We start from the raw sequence: 7,637 nt of genomic DNA, 5'->3' as shown, positions 1-7,637 counted from the left end.
CCTGAAGGTTGTGCTGCTTCGCTCAATGCGGCTCCAGTCAATTTCCATTTTTTGAAGGGTTTCCTCGTAGATGAGGTTTAATCCGCTGCCGCCATCCATGAGTACCTTGGTAAGACGAAAGCCATCCACTATCGGACTGAGGACCAATGCGGCTGGTGCTCTAGCTGTTCGGAATTTAGGTTCGTCGCTGGCATTGAAGGTGATAGCCGTGTCGCTCCATGGATTTGTTGTTGCTACTTGGTAGACCTCGGCAAGACTGCGGATTGTTCGTTTCCGCATGTTATTTGATGCGAAAGTCTCGAAGACTGTTAATACCGTACTGGTGCTGCTGGGCTGGTTGCCCGGGGCTATAAAGCCTTCGCCACTTTTGGCCACCTGTCGTAATATCCAACATGCTCGAAGGCTATGTGTTGGAGTGGCGCCCTCCGTACTGTGGATTTTGCAGGGTCCGTTGAGCCATCCCTCCAGTACGATTCCGTACCCTTTATGGGGTTTTTGCTTTTTGGTTTTTAACCCGGGTGCTTGGGTATGACGCACCCTTTTGTTTCGGACTGGGGTTGTATTCAGGGCCGGATTGTCCCAAAACCTAGTTTCCGTTTTCCAGGCACTTTCCATCGCGCAGAATTTTTGTACAATGGTCGCTAGGTCGGCGAAGCATGTAACTTCGCGACGGCTGATGGCGTTTATGATTCCCTTGTCCGTGCAATTGTTGCAGAAGATTGAAGTCACGCTTTCTTCACGGCAGTCCTTTATCCTATCCATAATCAGGAGGAATCTGGCCCAGTAATGATGTACTGTTTCATCAGGCTCTTGCCGTATTTGAGATAGATCGCTTATGTTTGGGTGGGCGGGTGGAATCAAGTCCGGAGCCCCGCCCAATCTGAGGCTCAGAGGCCAAGAAGCTTCCGGATTTGGAAGCTTGGTTTGCTGGACGCTTTCCAACGAATCTGGGCCGATGCCTGACTTTAGGTTCAGTATTTGAATAGCGTCTGTCCCTCCGCGGGAATCCGGCGTGGAGGGATCGGGAATCCGGACATAGTTGGTTTTTAACATAGAAGAAGAGTCGCCGCATTGTTCCTCTACCACGACAACGTGGTGGGTAACCTGGGGAGAGTTAATTTCTCTCAGATCGGTTTTAAGCCCAATCTGATTGTAGTCGGTAGAGACTCCCAGGGCGGCGATGCGATCCAAGAGCTCGTTTACGGAGGAGAGCTCAATCGGATCTAGCTGCTCGGCGAATTCCGAGCTGACGTGAAGATCGCTTTTAATGACCTGAGAGGTCATTGTCGGAGCGGTGGCCGAACAGGCGGTCATAAGAAAACCGCCTAGCCGGATAGTCTGGCCGGCGGCCAAAGCTCCCTTGATGACGGTGCCGTCTTTGAAGACGGGAAAAGGCATCCTTCCTGATGGTGACGGCACAGAGGAACTCTCAATGAAAGCATCAATGTCGGTGTCAAAACCGGCGGATCTCGGGTAGGGGGTCCCGAACTGTGCGTCTAGGCGGATGGTAACAGGAGACAAGGGACACGATGTTTTACCCAGGTTCGGGCCCTCTTGATGGAGGTAAAACCCTACATCCTGCTTGATTAATATTGATGATGTGTGTTACAAGAGTGGATCTACCACGAGATCAAGGAGGCTAAACCCTAGAAGCTAGCCTATGGTATGATTGTCGTTCGTCCTATGGACTAAAGTCATCCGGTTTATATAGACACCGGAGAGGGCTAGGGTTACACAAAGTCGGTTACAATGGTAGGAGATCTACATATCCGTATCGCCAAGCTTGCCTTCCACGCCATGGAAAGTCCCATCCGGACACGGGACGAAGTCTTCAATCTTGTATCTTCATAGTCTTGGAGTCCGGCCGATGATGATAGTTCGGCTATCCGAACACCCCCTAGTCCGGGACTCCCTCAGTCGGTGACACCATCTGCGCACCACGACCATGACCTCCGCCTTGTCTATCACCACCACGCCCGCTGGCACGCCCTCCGCTGGTGGGCTACTTCTTGAGGGTCTCCTTCTTTGCGGTTTTTGCTTTGCCGCAACGCTTTTTCCAAGTCGCCGAGTTGATCTTCCGGGTGAGCGTGATGGTCGGATCCTCTAGCACCTGCACCACGTCCTCCATCTCCGGCAGGCCCTCCTCTGATTCCATGCGGTAGCGGTGGCAATAGTGGTGGGAGGGAAGAAGAGAATGGGTGAAAAGGGCGAGAGTTTGTGGAGAGCGGCGGGATGGAAGAAGAGATTGGGGATTTTGCCACGGAAACAGGATGGGCAACTACAAAAATGCGGGCTCTGCCTGCCTTTTGGGTGGGTAGGGGGTGTCAGAGTCCTACATGTCTGCTGTCCCCACTCCTGCAACCCCCCTGCATTTGGTTCTAGTTTGCCAAAAAAACTGGTCCGGACCGCCGAGTGGACCGATACCGGCCTGCGTTGGATGGCTAACACGTCCATACCATCGGTCCATCCGGATGGATGTGGGCGATTTGAGGGTCGACGTTGGAGATGCCCTTAGGCCTCTTCTGGTTTACACGAATTTTTTAGTTTGTAGGAAATCTAAAGGGTAGAAATATTGTATTAGAAAATTTTCTTTGAAGCCTTTGGTTTGCAGGAATGCATTCCTATTCCTATGCGCGATAGAAACAATTCCTTTACATTTTAAAGGAAAAAATATTAGCTTAGACTCAATGAAAAAATCTTATCCTATGAATCAAATAACATTTGTTTACCTATAGAACATCATATACATGACATCTCATGTCCTATGATTTTTCTATTCTCACGATATTCTTATCATGTGAACCAAAGGAACAGTCATGTGACCAAGTAGTAGTTTAGCAGCATACTCTTGCAAGTTTTGTATCCGTGTGTGCATTCTCTTAGATCTTTTTTACTCACTGCTTTGGATCGATGACTAATAAATAAAAGGAGCGTGCTACACGTCCACCAGCTGATCTTTTTAAAAAATTGGCCGGGTCGGGAGCCATCCGTTTATATGCCACGAGCCATCCGATCGTTCCTCTTTATTTTCTGCAACGAGACACTTGTTGAAAAACTCCGTTGCAACAGAATCTTTGTTGCAAAAGCATCTCCGGCTTCTTCTATGTATTTCTGCAACAAGACATTTGTTGCAAAAATTGCAAAAACATCTTCGGACTCTTCTCCAAATTCATGTAGCAAGATCCTTGTTGCAAAAATTGTAACAACATCTCGGGCCTCATCCTTCATTCCTGCAACAAGACCATTGTTGCAAAAAAAACTTCTTTGTAATCCTACAATAAGACCCTTGTTGAAAAAACTACAACAATATCTATAACCTCTTTCTGTATTTCTACAACAAGACCTTTGTTGCAAAAATTCCGCCTGAAACACTCGTAGTATCATGGTGTGAATTTCATCCAAACCTTGATGGTAAGTGACACACGCATGTACCATCCCGGGCCTAGCATACAACGTTGGAACCTTGAAGTAGGCACGCCATGGATCCGGTCGACGAGGCATGTCTCATGGATGAGGCATCCAGCCACTGTTATTTTGAATCTTGCCAGACATGTCCTGTGGAGAGAGATTGGCGGAGATGAAAGAAGATAGGGTGGACAAAACTGAAAATATTCACACGATATGCTTCGGGAATGGGAAGCATGGTCGTTGGTCCCACAGGGACACGCGTCGCAAGAGAGCGGATGGGCGATTAAACATCAGTCAGTTGAAGCTAATCATTTCCCTAAATAAAATCATCAATATTAGTTTGAGAAGTGCATGTTTGGTCTTTTATAGTTTCTTCCCTAGGAATCATCACAATTGCGGTTTCCATAATACCACATGACAAGGTAACACCCACCTACGAGGCCCATGACGACATAAATCCCAACTAAGGATCTAGGCCCATGAAGATTACAATACATGGATGGCCTACTAAGGGGTCATCTTCCAGTCAGTGTCAGGCATCTAGTCGGGCAAGGATTTTGAGTCGATTGCCAGCGAGCCAATGGTCAGTCAGCTAAAGGATCCCCACTACGCATTAAGCATAGCCGTTAAACAAGATCTAGTTAACCGCGACTGAACTGCAAAAACATTTTACATTAGTTTACAGAGGGAGTAGTTATGGCAAGGAAATAGTGGGCCGTCCATAGACCTTGACTACCGTCATTAATATCGGCTTGTCGTCGTACCCCTCCTAACACACAAAAGCCGAGGGGGGGTACTCAGCTAAGGGTTGAACATCCTTGTATACTTTACGTGCAAGAACACAACAGATATGCAAGTAGGGTATTACCTCCACCGTTGAGGGCATGAACTTGTCTAACTCCTTGTGCGTAGTCCCATATAAACATTTTGACAGTCTCTATGCTCCTCAATACATGCCCCTATACATATTGTCAGAGAAATAACCAAGAAAGTTGACGCCCACCAGAGGGTAAGCGTCTATCAAAGCTATGGTGCATATGGCGTTTTCGTCATCTTACTTATACATTATTCATTGTAGCACCCTTGAGTTCATGCTGGACGAGTCGGCGTGGCATCCCAATACCCCGCTGAGTGATGTCTCGATGCGGAGCGTAGGAGCCTTCACTTCCGCTTCAACAGTTTTGGCACTATATCCAGTAGGATGCGACTCAGCACCAGTCAGTCCTTTTGGCACCTCGACGACACTGGAAGCATTCCAGCAAGCCACACTTCTATTGTCCTACTAACCAGTTGGTCGCTATGATCGATATCGTCTCGCTTTAACTTGTCCCAGAGTCATGCTCCTAGTAGGAGGAGAGATACATGACTCAATATTCTCTGGCAGAGGTATTCATGGTAGGAACGCCATCGCCGTAGGCAGTCACTCGCGATGGCTCAGTGGTTAACCCGGCTTCTGCAACCCACAACGCTGCAGCAGACAAAGGACAAGGAGGCAGGGCGCAACTCACCATGGAGCAACTTTGCAACGCGAAGGAGCTCCTCCACACGCCCATTACGGGCAATGCCCAAGCTGATACTGCCCTAGAAGCCACAGTCAAGCAAATCTTGGTGGGATTTCCCGACTGGCGTGAGTTCAGCATGATCTGGAGGCTCTCGAGAGGGAGCTCGGAGAGTCCAGTTAGTAGTGACGCCAGCCCTCTCTATCTCTGATTCAGCGAGAACAAAAAGTAAACAACGCCCTCGCAGCCGGTGGTACATGTGATTTTCGTGTATTCTGCACTTCAATTAACAATGTGAGAGCTTCTACAAGATTGGAGATTCTATTTGATGGCCATATGACAAGATTGTGGCTGATGGCAGCTGGCACATGGCAACCCTGTTGAGAACTACAGTTGTATAAAACTAGGTGATATCCCAGTCGCGAGACCGACTGGCGTTTAAGAGTCGAGTGGTTGGCACAACCCAGACTCATGCACATGCAATCACTCCATATCATCTTCATCAGATTGTGGATCAGCAAGCAAGCAATAAGGCTAGGGTTGTCCGTGACCATTCGTCGCATTGCCAAGGTTACTCACCTCAACAATGTGATGATTCACCGCGTCGCTGAGAGTTCTCTCCTCGGTGACATGCTGGTCTTTCGCCACACCAAGAGGATTCTCCTCGACGATATAATGATCTTTGTTGCAACATTAGGGCTTTACTCCTCGACTTCGTGATCATTCGCCATGTCATTGAGATAGTAATCCTTGATGGCACGATGACTCACCACGCAGTCGGGATAGATCTCCTCGACCGAGGTGCATCACCCAAAAGACACGATGACTCCCATTAGTGTCGGGATGCCTCTCTTTGATAGCGAGATGACTCATCTTGACGTCAGGACTTTTCTTCCTGACATCAAGATGGTCTTCATTATGATTCTGGGGCATCTTGGCACAAAGCCAGCTGGCCCGCACACAAGCAGCCCATCGTGATGTGATAAGGGGTGGCCCGATCTTCTCAGTGAGTGATACATCTCCAACGTATCTATATTTTTTTATTGTTCCATGCTATTATATTATCAATCTTGGATGTTTCATATTCATTTACTAGAAACTTTATATCATTTTTTGGGACTAACCTATTGACATAGTGCCCAGTGCCAGTTCTGTTTTTTTGCTTGTTTTTTACTTTGCAGAATATCAATATCAAATGGAGTCCAAATGCCATGAATCTTTTTGGAGATTTTTTTCTAAATAGAAGACACCTGGGAGCCAAAGAAGTGCACGGGAGGAGGCCCGTGTGGCCCACTAGGACGGGATTCTTCACCGATCTCGTCCCCATTTGTTCCGACACGATCCTTGGTCGATAAGGAAGGGATTTGGAGAGTATTAGGCTCATCTTGATCCCTTGGATGCATCACATCAATGGAGGAGACTCGAGGAGGCCTCCTATATATTCACCTCCAACCCTAGCTGTCGCCACATCCATCTACGTCATCTCTAACACATCCATCCCATCTCCATTGCTGCTCCAAGACCACCTCCATAGAGAGAAGAAGGGCTAAGACAAGAGGAGAAAGAGGAGGCACCACCACCGCACGCACCGGCCTTCGAGCCGGTGCCATCTCCATCGGCGGGACCGCCACCATCATCATCGCCACCATGCTCCTCTCCTGCACTAGCTATGTGTCGGCTTGTAACTTGCCTTCCCCCTCTAGGATATTTGCGTAGTTGTTCTTGAGGATTTGGATGAACCTTTGCATGATAAGCACTTAATGGTTAAATAAGCAATAAAATTATTCCCTTTATTTGTATTACGTTAATTTCCTCATGGTGTTGTGAAGAGCGCTCACTCAACATTAGCCCCTTGTGGACTTGATTGAATTAATATTGCTATGAAAGTGGGATGCAAAGGTCGGTAGTGACATTACTTACCTCCCTACCTTCCTGGATCGTTGCAATAGGGAGTAACGGAGAACCCTTAAACTTTATGTCATCCACCCACGGGAAATAATATCGAGTGGATTAGTGATAGGAACATAGAGCTATGCTTTCGCATGTGTTGTCAGGATCATACTTGTGGTGATGACTTTAGATGCCTCGAGAACATTCACTACTCAAGCACCGCTTCAATTAGTTTAGTTACCTTCTATTTTTATATATTTCATCTTTCCATTAGTATTTTAGTGAACATCCCATTTTTATTTGTCTTCCTAGCAAGTGACTATAGTAGACTATTTCCAAACTTTGGTTTGGGTGCGTACGGAACTGTGTAAGTGACAAAGTAGTTGCGAGGTTTGTGGTGCCTTCCTTTTTTCTCCCTATGGATTTGACTATTTACTTATCACAATTTGCTACAATAGCCCTATGCAATTTGTGGAAATCACCTCCACAAAAGGAATTTGTGGATCTCACTTGGTATGCTCAGAGACTACACAATGTGGTACACCGAGCAATGCTCTTCGACGCAGAGTTGAAGTACGACAACGCATTTCTCTGCCACATGGACATTGTCGGTGAACTCTGTGTCTAGACCAACTATCTTGATTGCTGATTGTTGTTTTCACTGCGTTGGTATTTTTCCGAAGAGGAGAGGATGATGCAGCACAACAACGCAAGTATTTCCCTTAGTTACGAAACCAAGGTATCAATCCAGTAGGAGGATCCACCAGACTATGTAAACAGTACCTTCATACAAATAACAAAAACTTGCAACCCAACGCGTAAGAGGGATTGTCAATCCAT

This window comes from Triticum dicoccoides, chromosome 3B, assembly GCF_002162155.2.
Source record: "Triticum dicoccoides isolate Atlit2015 ecotype Zavitan chromosome 3B, WEW_v2.0, whole genome shotgun sequence".
Lineage (NCBI taxonomy): Eukaryota > Viridiplantae > Streptophyta > Magnoliopsida > Poales > Poaceae > Triticum > Triticum dicoccoides.
This window is presented reverse-complemented; position numbering follows the sequence as displayed.